Source organism: Corvus cornix, chromosome 4, assembly GCF_000738735.6.
Source record: "Corvus cornix cornix isolate S_Up_H32 chromosome 4, ASM73873v5, whole genome shotgun sequence".
NCBI lineage: Eukaryota > Metazoa > Chordata > Aves > Passeriformes > Corvidae > Corvus > Corvus cornix.
In genome coordinates, this window is record NC_046334.1 from 58,604,449 (window position 1) to 58,625,152 (window position 20,704).

At 39.9% G+C, this 20,704-nt stretch overlaps 1 long non-coding RNA gene across 4 annotated transcripts in view; it reads left to right on the forward strand.

Annotated features, from left to right (window-relative positions):
• Positions 1–20,704, forward strand: part of LOC104690726 — a 143,359-nt gene that overhangs the window by 110,154 nt on the left and 12,501 nt on the right. For 2 of the 4 annotated variants that reach the window (XR_005601804.1, XR_005601805.1), the window contains exons 4-6: positions 154–250; positions 970–1,704; positions 2,585–2,683. This is a non-coding gene — a long non-coding RNA (uncharacterized LOC104690726). The remainder of the gene's footprint in view (positions 1–153; positions 251–969; positions 1,705–2,584; positions 2,684–20,704) is intronic. The other 2 variants (XR_005601807.1, XR_005601806.1) reach the window with 2 other exon arrangements.

Here is a 20,704-nt window from a genome sequence, read left to right on the forward strand (position 1 = left end):
TCTCAGCTTATGTTACCTTTTCCTGCCCTTTTTAATTACTGAACACAAACCCAAATTCCTGCATAAGAAAGGCCATCTGATGCAGATGTAGAAATGTACAAATGTGAAAATATTGAAATGAATATGTTTGTGTTGTTTCTATCCCTGGTTTAGGATCATTGTGACGGAATCTGAGTCAGGACTTTGAGACATTGTCTAAGCCATCCTCTGAGGCGGATTTAGACTCTTTCAGCAAATGTTCTTCTCCCTGGTAAGTTTCTTGTCAGAGATCTGTATGCAGTTCACTAATTCTCTTCATGCTACAGTAAACTTTAGTGAAGTCAATAGCTACTCTGGCAGCAAAGTAGAAATGAAAGAGACTCTCTATTTTCAGAGCTCTAAAATAGCGACTGATCCATCCTTTGGAAAATACTGCTCTCAGGGGGGTCTGGTGAAGTGGTGTTGGGTTTCCAAAGGGACAGAAGAACAGACAACTGTGTTCTTGAGCATTTCATGCTGACTTTCTGTGAAGCAACAAGGATGGCTTCCCTGGAGGGCTGGCTAGCTTTAGGGGTGAGATTAAATAGCTGACTTTACCCCTCCTAAATTACGTGCCAAAGATATCACTGCCTCTCCTGTTTCAGTGCCCACTCACTGGAACTTCTGCTGGCACCAAGGTCTGCTTAGCGTGGTAGCAAGCTCTATCACCAGGGTCCCCTGCCACTCCAAAGTACGTATTTAAAGGCAATCTTGAATCCGGAAGGAAAGAAGGAAGAGAGTGTAACGCTGTGCTGTTTCAGCTGCTAATTGTGCCCAGATTAGTTAATTAGATAATTAACATAAGAATGCTCTCTTTTCATATTAGAGCATCATACATTTACAATAGAGCTGTTCATAAGTAGAGTGCTATGCTGTGGGAAACACTAATTAATTTTGCAAATTTGGACCTTTAATTGCTAAAGTGCTGTGCTTTCTCAATGTTTGTTTTAGAGTAATGTTAACTGATTACTGCCTGTTTGGAGAAGTATTTATTCTCTCTGCCAGTTGGACACATTCCTCTTGCTGTGCGACCAGAATCCCAGTTTATTTGCAATATTAACTGCATTGCACTTCAGAGGAGCCTGCAAGAGATGAGATTGTCTATAAGCCCAGCTGACATTGGACCCACCACCTGCAAAAGCAATGCAGCCCATCATTTCCAGTTAGGACCCATCCTAGTCATATATTCTGCAGCCTGCATACTTGATTATTGGAACAACATTCATCCTGGCTTCAAAGCAGAATCTGGAAAAACTGCAGCTGGCAGATGCAACCACCTGCTTCCTTTGCAGCAGTTCTCAGAAAACATCAATCCATGTACAATCAATCCAGGCACTTTGCTGGCTCCCTAATGATCTGTGAGTCAATTTTCAGGGCCTTGTGCTGGGTTCTCAGAAGCACTTATGTGAGTTGGGGAAATGTCAGCGATGTCTGCAGGGTCTTGATGGTCTCCTCCTCGGACTCCAGCTCCTACCACCTCAAGAGGATTAGATCTATGGGAAACTCTGCAGCACTGGCACCATCCCCACATCTCAAGGAGTAATTCAACAGTTGTTGAACCAGAAAGAAAGCAAGCCTTGATGGGATTCTCTTGCCTGATAAGACCTGCATTTGCTTGGGTAAATGGAGACGTGGGCTTGCTTCCTTCTCCAAGGCTTCTTTATGCAACAAGTGAAAAATTTTGAGGTAGGAAATTGGAGCATAGGTCTTCAATATTCCTTCACTACATAGCTAGGGTCATCAGTTATGGCCATTTTTTGTCTGGTATGTATGTGGGAGTAGCACAGTGTTCCCACCCTTGTCTATGACAAGCAACAGAAAAATAGCTAAATTAGTAAAAGGTCTGTAGTGCTGTGTCTCTCAGAAGCACCTTGAGGTGAGATTTAAGACTTTTTTTTTCTTCTGGCTTACATCTGCAATAGAGCTGTAGATGGCAGTCCAAAGTGCTTACCACATTGCACAGAGGACTTAGCTGCCTAGATCAGGGATATTGAGACTAATCTGAACAAAAGATGTCAATGTTCAGAACTTTCTGAATCTTTTGGCGAGTGAGAGCTGACTCAACTGTATAAAAGTCTTACTTGTGACTAATCACTGGCTGAAAAGTTTCAAGTTAGCCATTCATTCAGCAAAACTGAGTCAGAAAAACTCAGATACCAAAGCTGAATACAGGGAGGAGCTATAACGAAATGCTTTCAACTTTTTCCACTTGTTCAACTAATTTTTCCAGCAGCTTAACCAGCTTCAACAGGGGAAATAGAAAACAATAGAAATATATGCTGAATTGATGCATTTGAAGATACCTTTAATGTGAGCTTGATCATTTTGAGAAATTAGCGCAAATATTTCCACTGTGATATTGTTGTCCCCACAAGTGCCTTGAACCTTAGCAGCATTCTTGGAAGGAGGAAGAACAAGAAGAAAATACATCATTAATTGTGAGACAAAGAGTGTGGTAAAGGGCCTTTAGTAGGGGAGGAGCTGTATGACAGTGGAAATTACATGATACATTTACTTGTTACTTGTATTTCTCTTTGCCCCTAAATGGCTGCTGTTTTCATTTCAGACTTTAAGTTGCTGCAATCATTCATTGAGGCAATGTACAAAGCTGCCAATTTGAAAACAAGACTTTGCTCAGTAGCAGAAGAAAATGAAAAATTCAAGGGTAAGTCTGAAGATTACAAGGACCTTGAAAATCCTACAGAAAGCGAGCCTTTTAATTTTAGTAAGAAAAGAAATTAAGGTACAGGTTTTGCTGTCTGCCTGCTGAGTTAGTCCTATTGATTCCAGCTAGGCCACACATTATTAAATACCATAACAGGTTTTAGATAATTACAGTATTCATCCCTTGGGTAGCATACTTTTTAGGGTTTGTATCTCGAATTTTATTGCCTAGATTATTTCTAGTGCTGGGAATTTTTGCAAGCGTGAAAAGACTGGATGAAATGTTTCAAAGAAACATCTTTAATGCTTTTTTTGAGTGTAATTATTATATACCTGGTTCATTCAGTGAGATCTAATTTTTCCTAGGCCTTTATGTTTCTGAACCAACAAGGTTCGTGTTTGCTCTAGTAAGGGGCAGGATATGGACCTATGTACTTGCTTCATTGTATTCTGAAGATATGTCTGCACCTAATAATACACTTTCTGAATGGCTGCTTTCTTCTGACTTTTCTTTTACTCACAGTATTTTTCCTGAAGCAAAGCCCTTCACTTTTTCCAGCTCAATGTTTACTATGCTGCCCAGTAATGTTTTCCAGTGTTTGTTAGGATTTTTTTTTTCTGAAAACATCCTCCATAATCTTTGGAAGCTTGTGCTGGCTGTGGTAAAGTCATCTTTACCCACGGAGGTCAGAGACCAGTGATGTGCAGAAGACAGCCCTTCTGTTTGTATAGTAGTTCCACCAGGCAGCAGATGAGGGAGGTTTCTGCAGCTGGGGAAAATCTAGCAGGATTCCAGTGCTGCAACATCTGCAGTACTCACTGCCTGACTGCAGTGAGGCTTGAGGAGATTATATCTTCTCCCTCCTGCTTTCTCTCTCTCTGGTTCTTGCATGTATGGGCACTTCTTGTTGAGATGTGTAGTTCAGCTGGTATATGTGCAAAAGCACCAGTCTTGCCTCTCCTGAGATTATTCATTTCCGCATGTGCAGAGGCTGTTGCATGTAGCAAATGATGCTACAAGGTGCCCTATTTGTAGTACTGCTCACAGGAGACACTTTTTGTGTTTCTCTTCAAGGCTGCCTGCGTGAGAAAAACAGAGTCAAAGCTGCTGCTTAACTGAGGCCATGTCTCACAGGGGAATCCTCTGTTCCTATTGACTACTGGGTGTGGATGTAAATTTTTTTCCTCCCACTATTTTAATACTGTCAGTAGCACTAATGTGGACTCATTTTAAACTAACAAAAAAAAAAAAAGGCTTTGCTGGTGTAGTTTAACTTTTGGGGAGGAATAGTCAGAAGCACAGCTCTGTCAACAGGAGCTACATCACTACAAAGAGAGTTTCCCATCTGGGAAGAGTGTTTTCCACTTCTCTGTGTCAGTGAAATGCTAGTGGGAGTCCTGCAATTACTGTGGGAGTATGGGGAAAGATGTAGCCATGGAATTAAAAACGTGTTAAGATGGAAAGCATGTTCTAGCAAAGGATTGTCAAAAAGTATTGATGACTGAAGGTGAAAATATAAGGCAACTGTGAGTTAATATTTTGGCAGAACATTTCTGTATGAGATGCAGGCTATTTATGGCAGCTTCTCAAGGAATAAGTGACCTTTGAAGTGGTGCTGAAGTGGCAGAAGCAGAAGAATGACATTTGTTGTTTTCTGTAGTACTGATTCAGACACGCAATATTGACTTTATCAAGACATTCTCTTTCAATCTAGTAGTTTACTCAAGCACATGAGTGCCTAGGCAACTATATATGTATATATGTGTATTTTTATATATATATGTATGTATAAAAGCATGACAAAGGAAAACTTTGAGAAGCATTGTTTCCTAGCCAAATATTGAATATGGTTTGATTGTTAATTCTACTTTTTTAATTCTGGAAATCGTGTTGACTTGAGTGGGCTTTGGCTCAGATGTTGAAGCAATGGAGACAAGCCCGCTTTGGTACAAATATGTTGATGGAAGAAGTTGCCATTCTTGTGTACTCATCACTGTCTGCAGTGGTGATTACTGTCCCCAGCAATTTCCCAGTTAAAGTCACTTAAGCTATCTTAATTGATTTTTCCTGAAGTAAATTAAGAGTGCTCTGACAGCCTGCTTTGCCAGCCTTCTGATGAAGGCTGCAGTCTCCAGAAGGGAGGTGATTGAACTGGCACTTACAGATCTATAAGAGGAAAGGAAAAAAGTTAGTTGTTTTTCTACACTATATCAGATAGCAATTCCTAGGAATAACTTGTCTTGGACTCCAAAATTTTTTAAAAATTATGTCGTTGTCTCTAGATTATAAACAACATAATGCACTGTGCTCATTATGGGTTTTTTTTAGTGCTATGTCCACTTTTAACTATGGCAACATTTTTTTAATACTTGTCCTTTGGAAAATGCTGTGATGTTGAAATCAAAATGTCCTTCAAGACAGTATTGATTTGAACGAGATCAGGCTGTGAAAAATGGCTTAAATAGAGTTGCTATAATGTGTTATGAATTTTCTGGAATAGAATAATGTAATTTATCATTTTAATGTTACTTTCTGAAGTTTGCTTTCATATTTGTGCTGAAAGAAAACATATTGATTAAGCAGACAAGGGTTGACCCAAAATGCCTTTTTTTTTGATTAAGAAGTTTTAAGTAACAAAATGCCTTTGTGTTGATTTGCTGTTGGACCAATATAACAAATTGCAGAATTACCATGAATCTGTAAAAACGTATCAGAGTAGGCACATGGTGTAGGTGACCTCTCTAGGCAATCCTGATTTTCAAGTTGTAAGTCCCAAAAATGAGATCATTAAATTATCAGGACAGCTAGTTTGATAAAAATTCTTGTGTGGATAGTACTGTTGTACAAACATTTTTATACTGTGATGTCACTAAAAGGGTTTAGTTTTGTCCTAGTTATATTGGCTCCATCAGTAACTTGAATAAGGGGTCCACAAAAAAGAGAGGGACGTTTTACAAGGGCATGTAGTGATAGAATAAGGGGTGATACCTTTAAGTTGGCAGAGATCAGATTTAGATTAGATAGAGGGAAGAAATTTTTGACAATGAGAGTGGTGAGGTCTTGGAACAGGTTCCCCAGAGAGGGGGTAGATGCCTCATCCCTGGAAGCGTTCAAGGCCAGGTTGGATAGAGCTTGGAGCAACCTGGTCTAGTGGAAGATGTCCATGCCTGAGGTGAGGTGTTAGAGCTAGGTCCAACTAGGTCTTTAAGGTCCCTTCCAACCCAAACCATTCTATGAATTAGCTCCATCAGTAAAATCCACTGATAAACCTTCCCAATGTGCACAAAACCTATGTGCCTTAAAAAGAATGGAAAGTTAGATTCTGGTTCCATTTATTTTGGTGAAAATATAAATTAATGCAGCTTTTCTCACCTTTTAGCTGCATTTCCTTGTAACATATAAAGTGAAAGACAATAAAGCTCAGATGCAGTAAAGTTTCTTTACAAAGAGACTGAAAGTAAAGCCCATATTATTCCAAGCCCTCTGAGGGTACAAACTGCTGCTCTGAACCAGTTGAATCCTTGTTTACTGTGAACTTCTTATAGAAGAGAAAGGAGTGTGGCACTGGGCATCCTGCTGTGCAAAAGGACAACACAAATGACTACAATACTGAGAAGACAAATGAGCATACAGAAGGGTGCATTAGTAATTGCGACCTCTCATTATTAGGCACTGTCCTATTCAGTACTATAATTTTGGTGGTAATTACTACTAATCATTTTAATTTCTCCCTCCTGAGCTTTCTTAGAGCTCATACCATGAGGTCAGTTTTCCTTGGCTGCCTTCAAATATGATAAATGTAAATTTTATTTTTATACTTGAATCAGGACTTTGTAGAAATGCCTTCTTCCTCTTTGTGCCAGTACAGAAAAGAGGCTGCAGAAAATGCTGGAGGCTCCACTGCTTTGCTTTCATCCTTCTCTCAGAATTATTAAAAGTGAAGCCTCTAAGTAAACAACTGTAAAAATTAAATCACTACATGAAGCTTATTGGAACTGCAGGGTCTGCTGTAGCAGCTGTCTGACGTTGTGGTGTTACGTTCATGTCCAGGTTGAGGCAGAAGGAGCCGCGATTTCATCTGCACAGTGCTGTGCCAGGCCAAATTATTTCCATGCTGTGCCTGAGTGATGCAGGGCATGTGCTGTGCAGTGCTGCTATTCCCATATCACTCCTTGAGTCCTGACTGGCATGGTGCTCCTACTCTGCCCACCTGGGTGTGGGGACTGAGAGAAGGACACGCACTTCTACCAGGGCACAATCGGCAGCAACCTGCTGGGAATGAAGATGGATCCTTCATTCCGGGGTGCCCTCCTGTCAAGGTGAAAGGCTTTCTGAAATGCATTTCTATCCAGAAAAAAAAACCCCAAACAAAGAAAAAACCCCAGATGGTAACTACGTAAATCAACTAAGATAAGCAAATCTGGCAAAGAGAGGCTTTCTGGCCTTTAATTTAATAATTCAGGGACAGGGGGTGGGGGGCAAAAGGGAACTAGATAAAACTGCAGAAAATGTCTGAATCCTATTTTTCTTTAAAGGAAGTTTAGAAAAAGACTTTGGCTTTGTCTTTATGTTTCTCTATCTTCTCAGTTAAATTGGGTGTTTCTGTGACATTCTTTTTCACTACAAAGTAACTTTAATTAGCTCTCCTATGGTGTAAGCCTTTCCAGCTTAAAAAAACACAGTTACATGAAATGTCCATGTTCTCAGGCTTGCAGCTGCCCGCACTTGTCATGGAAAAGGAAAAAACACAAAATTGAGGTGGGAGGAAGGTTTTGATTTGGATTCTTCCTGGTGGGAACAAGTCATAAAACAAATGTTCAGTTTCCAGATTTGGAAAAATTGCAGAGTATATTTTGCAGAGTTGCTTTGGAAGCAACTGAGTAAGAGTGTGGTATTTCACCAGTAGGTACTGCCTTTGAATTTTAGAAAAGGAAGCAGTAGACTATGACTTTGAGAAAATCAAATAAAGGCCAAAGGCAGGTTTTGGCTTGCCAAATAAAAACAACTTCAATCTAAATGGAATGGAGTCCTTTGAGTTTTTGTTTTATGTTCTCTTTTAATTTTCACTCTTTGAAAGAGAAATGAAGAAAATCCCTAAATCTGTGGACTGGCAGAAAAATAGCTTTTGCAGGCAAAGGACTGATATTAGTACACATGAGTACTGCTGATTTCAGTATGAGTGCTTGGTTCAAACAAGGACAAATTAATATCATCAGTTTTTATCTTTGGTGCAACTGGGAATTCCTAGCCATCTGATTATGGGCTGGCAACACTTTTATGGAAATTTATCAACTTGCTTTGAAGTTTTCTAAGCTTCCACTTGCATAGTGAACATATTGATAAGAGGTCTCATGGTACTGTGTTCACAGATTAAAATTATGTGCATTGTCAGAGCAGTGAGACTGCAGCTTAAAAATTGTGATAATGCAGCTTCCACGTGAGCTCCTTCTCCTCACTGCATTCGGCCTTCCAGGAGACACTTTGCATTTCCCAGGTATTTGACAGTTGCTATCAAGATCAGAGCTCTATTGAGTATCCTTTCATGGAAGGGTCTCCACAGGCAAGCCCAGCTCAAAAATACAGTCAAAGAGTAGCCATTTATACATTTATATGTTTATATATAATTTTCAAAAATCCTGTGTTCCACAAAAGATTTTTCTTGCCTCAGAGACAATGTGCTTCCAAATTTCCTGAAAGCTTACTTTTATAGTCATGTAGTCAGGAGAGAAATATCCCACAGCAGAGTTTAATTCTACATTTAATGGTCACTGCCTCCCAAATCAACATTGTTTTTATAGAGTAGGACACACAAATGCCTGGAGTGTGGAAGGATTCACAGCTGCTCAATAGTATGGGGATATTAGTAGAAATATATATATGTAGAAAATAAATGCTATCTTATGGAACTGACAACATGAACTTTACTGCTATTGGCAAAGAATATTTTTGGAGGCAAAACATAGAGCTTTCCTAAACCAACACAGATATTGGCATCTGATTCCATTAATGTCCCTGAAGTATCCCACTAATTTACTGTGATACAGCTATTCCTATTATCCTGATTCTAAACTACATCTTTCATTGCCTAATTAACCAAAACTCTATGAGAATGAGCAAACACATCATTTTGCTGAAGCCTGCCCAGCTGTCATCTGTAACTTCTAACCCAAGTAAACCTGAGTTAGGGCAAATTCAGAGTTGTTTTTTAGGATAAAGCTCACCAGAATGGAAATAAACATCTCACTCAAAGTTAAGGTCAGTCTGGTGTGTCCTATACTGGGTTTAAAAATTGTTGGGCAGAAGGATTTCTTTTTCTCGCCTTTGGATGTACTCCCAAGACACTACATGGGATCACCTGGGGCCCAGGAAAGCCCTGTAGAGTCAGGCACAGGCTGCTGGCAGCGCCAGCTTGCCCTGGTCCTGGGGACCACAGCAGGGAATACTGACCACAGGGATGGGCAATCTGTACCAAATAGTGATGGGGTCATAACACAAAACAACGCTCAACACACAGCTGGGAGCAGAAAAAAATGGCTTTGTTGTTATTGCCCTGTTCAAACGTCCTGGCTTGGATTTTGGGTTATGCCTTGGCTGCAATGCTTTGTAGCAGAGGAGAGCATTCTGCAAGAGCTGATGTTAAGCTATCTTTAGGCCCCATCAGTTCTGCCTGGCTGGTCTCTCTTCCAGAATTAGACCAGTGTCAAGAAATCCTGATTTCCTGCACCAGCAAGTAGTGTGGCAGGATTGGAGCTGGGAAAAGCAGTGCTGAGGGCACAGGAGCCACTCAGGGAACTGGTGGGGGGGTTGGGGCTCTTCCCCTTAGGGTACAACATGCTGGTTGGTGGGGGAGCCCATCCTTCTGCTTCACTGCACAGTGCACCATCCATGGCCATGCCTTCCTTTGTTGGGTGCTGCTGAGAGACCCTTTCTGCCCAATGTTGTCCCTAGGCTTAGCTGCAGCATAGGTGGAGGCTCTCTCCAGTCTTCCTAGGATGCTTTGGGACCAGGCCTGCCATGGTTCTGAGCTTGATTTCAGGGTTTGGTTTCTGTTCTGCTGTCAGAGTCATGGAAAGCTGCTGGGGAGAGGAATGGGATGTTGCTTGTCATTTTTCAGTTGACAGTCCTCAGATTTCTTTTCATACATTGAAAGAGTAAACCCACTGTGATATAGACTATTGTTATTCATCCAAAAATGTGGAAATGGTACATCTTTGTTTAACTGGGAAAAAACACCAACATTTATATTTTGAAACATTCATCAGCTGCTCAATGAGACAGCTATCTGCATGGCTTTCCTTCCAAGAAGTAATGAAATACTACATCTTAGAAAAATTCTGTTAAGCCTGTTTGCTGCTATTTTATAGATATAGAATATATAAATATAGATAAAGAAAATAACTTCTGATTGTCTTTAGATTATCCCAGTTGACAGTATATCAATGAACATGTCGTGATCAGATTATAAATGTTGCTATTTTTGTGACTCTTGCAGTCCTGTTTTTGCCAACCAGTACTGTCTGTATCTCAGCCGACATCTCTGCATTAGCTCTGTGCCTTCCTTACCAGCACGGCATTCAAAGGTTTGTAAGTGCCTTTGCTACAGCAGCCATTAGCAGCTCTATTGCCTTTATGAAACGATACTCTGGGATGTATTTCTTTACTCTGCTGCAGTGGTATCTGCACATCATGACTACTTGGAGACAAAGAACCATGTCAGAAAGAAAGAAGCAGCTTCAGAAAGTTGTGAGAAAACGCTACTTTGCTCTCAGCAAAGAATGAGTTTAAAATATCTAACTGCTCCATGCTGAATACATGATAGGACTCCTTCTGGAGAGGAAAAACAATTTAGTCCTTACAGTGGATATACAAGCCCTTAAGGCAGGCTGACAGCTTATGGATCTGTCTCTAAGGAACCAAAAACACCCTAGCAGTCACATACAAGATTTCTATAAGGTTTTCCATATTTTTGGAATACACAGTCTCTGCTATCCATCTGGTATGCAGAGAGATTGATCTCACATTTCAGAATGCAACAGAAACACCAAAGTTTTGCAAATATGAAAAAAAAAAATAGAAGCAGATAAAGAGCTACATATATATATATAAATAAAATTTATAAATAGAGATTAAAAAAATACTTGTAACCCCAACCAGCATTTCAATGTCCATCTTGACATTTGAGCCACTGAACACCTGTGTTTTACAGAACACCAGCTCCCCATTTCCCTATGTCGAGCCCTGCTTTGGTCTTTTGCCAGGATGGCAACCTTTAGAAATTTCACAGCTGGTTTTCCCCATGCTATGTGAAATATTTTGCACTTGAAGAAAAAAATTATGTTGACATCACTGGGATATAGAGCAAATGTTGCAGCCATGTTGCTGGTATAGGTGGAAAGGTAGTATTATTTGGAGTCCAGAAGTGAGGGAGAGAAAGGAGGGGAAGGAGCTTGTATCAGGCACCGACTGCATTACAAAGGCGTTAGTGACAGGTGGGGACAGCATGCACAGCAAAGAGAAAGAATATAAAATAGCTAGTCACTGGTTTTACCACAAAGGCCAGGCCTTGGCAGTTTCTGCTACTGAAGAGAATTAGACAGAAACAGTCTCCCCAAGCATCCTATGATGCCATCTGGCTTATTACAGAGGAAATCCCCATTGGCAGTCTGGATTTTTTTCCCTTCTTTTTCTTCACAACAATCTGAATGAATGCCAAGATTATTTCTCTCTCTCATGCTCCCTCTCTTTGGCATCGAAACATCGTTCTGTAGAAAGGGGAAATATGACGGCATTGGCTCAGATGAAAGCAGCAATTTCAGGAGCAGGAGCCTTTGCAAGCTTTGAGATGGAAGGAGGGCTGATAAAAGAGATTAAACATGCTGAGACCCTTTTGATGAACAAACTGAACCATCTTGGTGCTGAAAAGGTAGAGATACAGTCGATAGCTCTGATATACTGTTACTTGCCAGGAGAGCTATCTATTTCCATTATTAGCCTAAAGGGTGATGTAGGCAATGAAAGTGAGTCACCAAATAGAAGTTCAGGTGAGATGAAGGTAGCGTGAGCAGGGAGCACCTCTTTATTACAACTCTTCAAATTACCCACTGAGGGCAATTACTTTGTCACCTCCGTGTCCTTTCTGCAAGGTTTCCTTTCCTGAGATTAGCAATGTGCATGCACAACAGTGGTCCGTATCTGACAGGCAGAGACACAAGTAGTGTGGTTAGTTTTAATTATTTTTCAGTGAAATATTCACATTAGATGCAGAATGGAGCTGATTTAAATTACAGCTTGCCTGAAAACTGTGATTGACCTGCAAAAAGGTCCTACCATATTTAAAAAGATGATTATACTGGAGGAAAATGTTGAAATTTTTCCAGACAGTGAATATTAATTCTTATCCTAAATACCTAGTTTTGTGTGTGTGTGTAGTCCCACATGCATCTACATAGAGCTAGATTTTGTATATATTTTTTTTATTTTTTAAATATATTTTTTCTAGGTAAATAACTGCTTTGTGAGTTCCCCATAATCTCAGTAGTCTTTGCGTTCCAGAAATCTTTGCAATGAAGAGCAGCTAACCGATATTTTTTGCAACCTAATAATTTTCATGTCAGCTGGAAACGTTAAAGAATATTTTGTAAATAATGTAGTATACATATGGGATGTGTATATGTCCTGTATGAAAGTCTCTGCCTTATTTTCACACTGTGGGGATGTAGGACACTTGCTCAGTTCTGGCTCTGATACGAGCATCTTCTTTCAATCTTTGTTATTGCCACATCATATTTAATCTAGAGATAGAAAGGGGACAGTCACATTCCCCCTCTCCTTCTGATTTTTGTCAACTCATAAAACTAGAAATCTGTCTCTCAGCCATGCTGCTTTTTAAGATTATAGTTCAATTGCATTATTGTTGTGTTTTCTTCCTTCTTTCCTGCAGTATAAAAGGCACTGAAGTATTTGCTTTAAAAATATAGAACTTGTTGAAAGTGGTTATGTTTTGGGTAAAATGACCTATTGATACTAAGCCATCCAGGGAAATGGGTGTTTAACAAACATAGGAAAAAAGCAGTGCACTCAGCAGGTTTGGGAGAATGGTATCAGATGTCTGCAAAGCAACTGTTCTTACGTTAACACTAGTGCTTCCTGGCTTTGAAGTGTACTGTAAGCGCATAAAGTGTATTGCCTAAAGTCCAGGGGTTTTTTTGCACTTTCTAATTCACAGTGAAAGTTTCTATTATTTCTTTTATCATGTAACAGCCATATCTAAATTCAGAAAATGTTATCAACAGTTCCAGGAAGAAAAATCTTAATTCTGTCACAGAAAAGGAACTCAAGGTTAAAATAGGGGCTTTCAGGTATTACCAGAAGGTCCATGGAAAAAAAAAAAGTAGTAGAAAAGGGAAGAAATTAAAGAAGGAATTTAGTATTGTGTGTGAATAAGGAAAGGTGAGTTATGTTGCTTTCTGACAGATTTTGGTTTTGACATATGTTCCACATATTTTGTTTATTAAGAGTATTTTCTACTGTTGTAAAAGTTTCTGGCAGTGGATTTTAGCTCTTCACTGAGAAACTTCCCCTGCCTGTGAGGGGACCTGGCTGAATGCACACAGCAAATACCTGGGGCAGCTCCACTGAAGTCGCTGAGTGGTACCGCTGTGCAAGTCATTCACCACTGCAGAACTGAATGAAACCTAAGACTGTTTACAGCCAGAGAGACTGAGGTCAGGATCCAGAGGTGTCTTTGAGGACATGCCCTTTATGGTCTCTGTGCAGCATAACCTCGCAGTGAAGGGACTGACATCTCCTTACAGAAAACTGTACTTTGCAAACCTCAGCAAACTGTGATTTGATGATCTCAGCAAATAATGGCTTTATCTGCAGTGCTTGGTTCTCCCCCTTCATGTGGTGGATCCTGCTGCCAGGTGAAATGGTATTGACCCCTGGGTTTTTGCTGCTCAGGGCCAGACACTCCAGGCTATGTGTCTAGGGGTGCAGCTGCAGGGCACGGAAGGGAAGAAGTGTGGACAGAAAGCACTGGGGAAAGACCATGGAATTGGGAATAAAACTTCCTGCAGCCTGGCCATCGCTCTTTATATGTGTGGCGTCTGGAAGGGAATGTTTCCCTAGACCTCATCCTGGGATTTTCCAAAGGGAAATTTCCCAGGCAGAGCTTCTGAGCAAACCCCCACTGATGAAAAGGGGGGGGGGAGGGGGTCATTCACCAAGACCTGGGAGCCAACTGGGGAGCTGGACTAGTGGATGGTAGAAGTGGACCCAGTAGTAGTAAAGACTCAAGATCTTTATTAAAGGTTTGTTACTGTTTAATCACTGCTAGTCAATGTACCAGTCTTTATCTGAGAAGTTTGAAAAATGAAATAATAAAATAGCCAGCACCTAACCTGACAAACTTTAGATCCAAAGCTAACCCAGCAGTTAGCTTATTCAAATCTAATGAACTGCCTCGTTGTTTGAACAGTGCTGATAAGTTTTTGATAAAAGGCCTTGTATTATTGCTTTTGCACAGTTATATTGCCCTTGCAAAAGACAAATTGCTCAAAACAGAGGACAAATGTACTTCCTTAGAAGTCTTTTCACAGAAAATATATACAAAATTAATGAAATAAATGAAAAAGAAACACATAATAAACAAAAGAGTGACATTTATGTGCAGGAGACATATAAAAATTGCCTTTGCAATAGAAAAGACATCTTGATTGTGAAATTGGCTACTGTTGGAATAGCACAATTTTAGTAATCTCTCTATCCCAAGCACAATATTTTATTCTTACTTTCCTTCAAATCCATCACTCAGTTTACTCTACAGGAGTTTTCACCAACAAACATTGTACTGACTGTATCAGTAATTTATATCTGATAAGAAATGAAAATATTCATGGATTTCTGCAAACTATGTGCTGGAAATGTGGCACAGAATGATGAATAGCCCATAATATCTGAAGGTATATGTGTCTTCTGTTATCTTTAAAAAGACAGATTTTGAAAACACGTGAGATCTAAATTTTTTACTTTGTCACAGTAGTTTAAGTAGTGCAGTTCGTCTCTAGAAAATGAGAAAATATTCAGATACCAGCAGCACCACAAAATCATGTTCTCCCACTCTCCCCTCCTGCTGACTAGGGGGTCTGCAGATTACTGTGTATGGCCTGTGCTGGAACTAGGGAGTTTGAGATGTATTTTTGCCTTTTCATGCAAATACTGGGCCTGGAAAACAGGTATTTGGAGGAATTACGGAAGGTGTGGTCACTGGAGTTCTCCTTTCCTCAGAACAGACCCGTATACCATGGTTACATGTGCAAGTCTGGCCCACGCCATGGTCAAATCCCCTCGCAAGCTGTGCAAACTACATCGTCGCCTCTGCCTGCCTACAGCTGCTAAATGCCATGGTTTAGCCTGCTGTATTGCAGAATTCGCTCTGGGATAGGGCAAGGCAGAATCCATTGGGTCACTTTGCAATCACACATGGACAGTTACATTTTTTTATCTCAGGTAAAATAGGAAGGACATGTGCATTCTGTAACTGAAAGGCTGGATGTTGACAGAGGATGGATGATACCAAGATACAAACGGTGGCTGGGTCCTTACCTGCACTGCTTATCCGGAAGGACAGGAAGCACTAGAGGTAGAACAGCTCTTGCTGCCTCCTGCAAATCCATCTGGCTGTAAAAAATCCCCACTTGTGGTGCTTTGTTGTAACTGCTGCTGAATGGGGAGTTCCAGGACAGTTCTTATCTTTCTGAGTGCAATCACATTAAGAATAGTTCAGATCTTTCTCAGCACTCTGTGTCCAAATATTTTGTATGTTCTGTAGCTTAGCAATGCCTCCCAGGAAATATTACTCTGTCAGTAGGCAAACAATTGCTTAGCTTGAAAGAAGTGTAATTATTTAAGGCATGCACAAATGCTTTTGGCTGCGTGGTGCTGTAACATTATTAACTGTGGGGGAAAAGCTAGCTAGCTCTATTTCAGAAACTGTATTACCATTGTCCTAAAATGCAAAATTGCTGTAAGTCCTATCCTGACCAGAATTCCACATTTGCTCTTGATAGTAGATTGGATTTCAGAGCAGGATTAAGTAAATAAGTCATATTAAAATGACAAAATGGGTAAATAGAATATAATGTGAAATGAAATGTAAATTGGATTTAGGCAAACACTTTTATACAGACCTCCCGTCAAACCCTATCAGACTGCTTCAAATTCCTACTGTGATTTCTGCTCGCAGTTCTATTACATGTTGCCACTCAAGGGCATTTGATGTTTTCTCTCTCTGGAAATTCATTTGCATTTAAATGATTTGAAATAATCATAAAAGCCAAGTGCTATGAAGTTTGAAATTAGTTACTGTCTATAAATTGCGATGCCATTAAAAGATGATTTTGAAGAGCTTTGCTGTCTCAAATGTATGCAGATTAAAATCTAACAAAGTACACCTTGTTACAAAACTGTAAAGAATGGTGTGACATGGACTTAAATTGATTTATTCTCCTACTAGTGCCTATAAACTTTACATACTTGGGTTTCTTCTGAAAGTGGAAAAAACCTTTCATTTGCCTGATGAATCTGAGCCAAATTCTGTTCTCAGATGGGCTTTCATTGGGTGTATCTGACACCAGTGCTTGGCCCTCAGAGTTTAATCTATACGGTCTATTAAATTTCTGGAAATGCTGTATGAATAGTTGGGTCTCATAATTTTTTTATGGAGGGAATAAAGGAGTGGGATCAGGAACAGTGGAGGCCATTCACAGTTGGCAGCATGCGTATGTGCATTTATACTTTTATCTGTTCAGTTTTCCCCCTCTCCCTTGAATTTCAATGTTCTCCTGGTAGGTGTTTCTATAGGATCTTCTCTCGGAGGCAGCTGGTGCTCCTGGTATGTCACCCTGGAGCCAGCCTCGCCTTCTTGCCGATGGAAGGGTAAAACCTGGTTAGGAGCAGAAATACATTTTGAAATACTGAAGCCCTTTTGAAAGAGAGCTCTTTTCTCCATTCACCTCCAGACGAGCTTAGGCAAAATAGAGCTGTCACCTCATAAACTCGTCTTCTACCTTGCCTTCCCTAGCACTCTTCCACTTTTAACCTATTCCTGCTCTCTGCCTGTGAGACCTTGTTGCAGTATACAGCCTAATATAAATTCCTACTCTCACTTTGTTTATACCATTGGGATATTATAACTTTACATTTTTGGATACCGGCAGTACATTCCAAATATATTTTCCTATCCCCAAATCATTTTAAATGGATTTAACCACAAATATATGTTCAACTATGTCTAGTTGTATAACTTGATCTTAAGATATTTGTAACAAAGAAAGAGAAGTTGCCTTGGTTTATAGGGCTCAGAATGCGAGGATGGAATTACCTCCTTATAAACATATTTATGTGTGGATTTTTATTATTCAAAAGAATGAAAGAAGTGTGTAGAACATATCTTAAAGGGCAAGGAAAGTTTTTGTTTTTGTATTTCCTGTAGTTCAAAACCTCCTAATATAGTTTCCTTGAAGATAACTTTAGTTGTGCAATTCTTACACTTTCTAGTACAATAAAAAGTCCTATACTTGTTTATGTATGAGTCATAAAGCAAAGTAGCTGTCTTAAATACCTGTTTAATAAGCCACTTTTTTTTCTGAAGTTGTCTCAGTGGTTAGTGCAAACTAGCAGCTAATCCTTCCTTAATTAAAAGTGCAAATTCAGTGTATGCACACTAGTGCGGGGACAACACCTGGTCTCTCAAGTAAGGTTCATGGTTGCTACAGTGTCAGATTAGTGATGGGGAGTGGGGAGAGTGAGACAGGAATGAACTGTTAAATACATTATTGTTCCTATATCATGCCACAGGCCTCTTATGTTAGTGTTCTGGTGGAGTCCTGACTGACTTACTGGAAGGAAAATCCTTATAGGTTCACTGAGCAGCACAGGCTAAATAGCCCCAAATAAAGGATGACTCTGTTCAGTTCTGATCATTCCCTGGAAAATCAGTTGGAGGACAATGGATTTTGCATAGGAAATGAGAGGTGGACTACTGGCCCTGAGCAGGTTTTCACTGCAAAAGCAATTCTGGCTTCTACACAGGTTTTGCTGAAAACCCTCTTGCCTGAATTATTGATCCAAAAGCGAACATTATTTCCGTCTCAGGGGGTTTCGTCTGAGCAGAACTACAGACTACCAGCACCTCTTTCTTTCATTGAAATGACCTGGCCACTTTGCTAGCAACCATTGACTTCAGTCATTTTCCACAGTCTACTTCAGGAGCTTGGAACACGAGAATTTTGCCCATATCCATGAAGGAAGAGCCCTGGAGCAGCAGCACTGAGAAACTGGGGATAGCCCCTGGAAGTCTCATCAGTGCCTGAAAGTGCTGCGATACAACACTAGTTTGGACAGGGATAAAGGATGCACCTATTCACCTTTGAACTGATCCAAGTGGTTGCTCCAGGTGCCTGCTTTTCCTTCATGAGAGAAAAAAATTGCTTGTGAGAAGAGTGGATAGTCTATCTTTCAGTGGGAAATCCTTTTTAGCACAATCTATAGAAAAGCTGGAAAAGCTTTCGCTTGAGCACAGTCCTCCATCACAGCAGGGTTTACTTAAACAAATTAAAAGCTTATGAAAAGACTGTTTTTTTTGATATGTCCTTTCAAGAAAGACATCCAATGAATGAGCTATGGTCATTGATTCTGTTCTGCTTTAAATCAATAGTCACAGACCACTAAAGAAAGTTTTGCAAATCATCTGGTTTTGAGAACTCTTACTACTCAAAACAAGATCTGGCAAAATAGATAAAAAATTACTCATAACTGCACATAAAATTGTGGCAGGAGATCTAACTGAAAAATATAACATTTTATGAACTCAGGGCAAAACAATATCTCCCAGAACATATTGCAATCTGATCTTTGCAGATGTTATTAAAATAATGCAGAGTTTGATAAAAATGCATAAATTATACTTTATTGTTGTGGATTATAAAATGTGTTCTGAAAGAGATGGTAAGCACAGCAGGCATTTTGCTTTATCTAGCTTGACAGCACTTCTTTGCCATTAAATGAGGAGGCATAACTTGATATGTGCAAAAGGCAGAGAAGGAAAGGGCCTAGACTGAAAACTTTCCAAAGATGGGACTATCTACTTGTGAGTTTACACAGTGCTTAGCACAGAGACCCTTGAGTGCTCAGCGCTCTCCCTGGCACAGACGCCAACATAAATTGCAGGAGAAACTTTCTTCTTTGTTCTAAATGATAATGTTTTCTTTATATTTTCAAAGCCTCATGTTCTTACAAAGAGCTTAAGTGCCCTTTTGGTTTCATCTGCCCTTTTTTCTTTACCACTCCCTACAGGCATTTTTTTAGCTGTGCTTTGACCTATGTGAAGAAACATAAAGTTTTGGCTCCCCAAACCTGTGTAAGTTCAGTATTGCAGCTCAGACCTGTCACTGTACAAGATGGGTTTGAGGGCCAGAACTGCAGCACTGAATTTAAAACATAGTGGGAGGTAACCCCATGTCCTACTACTGCAATGACATTTTTACTTTTAGGGTTTTTTCCCCTCAGGCAAGCATTTCTAAATGTTCTGGAATAGAAACTAACAGATGGGATTTCTTTAAAAAGATACAAACCACAGCTTAGGGTTTCAATCTGATTTTTTTTCTACCAGAAGGTAGGTAATTAATGATTCAATGTGCAGCCACCATGCACTGGAATTCAAGCTGCTGGAAATCTCATTTGTAACCATAAGAATGCAAAGGGACACAAAAAGCTTGATTTGTTTTTGTGGCTTTCCTGAGTTAAAATTAAACCTATTACCAAGAGCTGACAATGCAATATTGTTGCATTAAAGCCATGTTTATACTTTTTCATGCAGAATGTTTCCTGTGAATAACGACCTATTGGAATAGAAAAAAAAAATAGAATTTGTGATATTTTTTGAAGGCAGAGGTTAAAGTTATTATTCTACTGTTGTAGTATATGTTTGTAGCCACACATGCTGTGCCTACTGCCTGCATATTGTCTCTACTGCCTGCAGAGTTTGCTACCCTGATCACTGCTGGTAACAGGGATATTAGACATTCGCTAGACAATATCATTCCTTTTAGTTATCCAGCAGGAGACTGAATTTTGTGAACATGCTGATTGTGTCCCAGATTTATCTTTCTATAAGTCAGCTCTCTTTGGAGCCAGTGAGTTGCTCACTGCACCTCTGTTCTTCTCATTCATTTTTGAAGTTGCTCTGTTACAGATTTCCCACCTCCCATTTAGTCAGCTGTAAACAGGAGGCAACTTCTCCAGAGGAAAGTAGTTATATAATCAATGCACTGATTTAGATTTGTTTAATATAAACAGGAGAATAAATTTAAATAAAGGTGAAATACTTGGTTTCTTCTCTGGAACTCGCTTCATGCAGAGAAGAAGTGCACTGGGACAAAGAGTTATCCCTTCTTTGCAGAGCCAAGAGCCTTGTGTGTCTTTTTGCACTGTCTCCAAGGAATGAAACCTCCAACAACGTGGCATTAGTCAGAAATAGCCTAAGTCTAGAAAGCATTTAACAATATGCTTAACTTCAAGCATTTTTTTCAGTCCCACCAACCTCTTTAACAAGGCACTTAGCATCCTCTCTGAACAAGGATACTTTCCTGGAGTTGGCCTTAACAAGGGAACAAGCTACTTCCTTTTGCTGTGCATTCTAATGCTCTTTGAGTTCTACCTCTTCTGCAACACCTCTGAGGAGCTGACTCTGCTTTAGGCAGGAAAAGGATAAAGGCAAAGGGTTAAGTAATCAGTTGTCATCATATCTTTGCATATCATCCTGGTCATCCCATGACTGGTGGTTTCTCTCATTCATCCACCCTTGGATCTTGCCCAGTAAATGTAGAAGGTCATACTTGGAGTCCCAGCACCTTCACCAAAGACTGACCACACAGAACACACCTCTGAAACAGTGAAATAAGTGCAGGGAAGGGTCACTCAAAAGGTAGTGCAGGACTGCTAACTCCTTTCCTGCGTAAT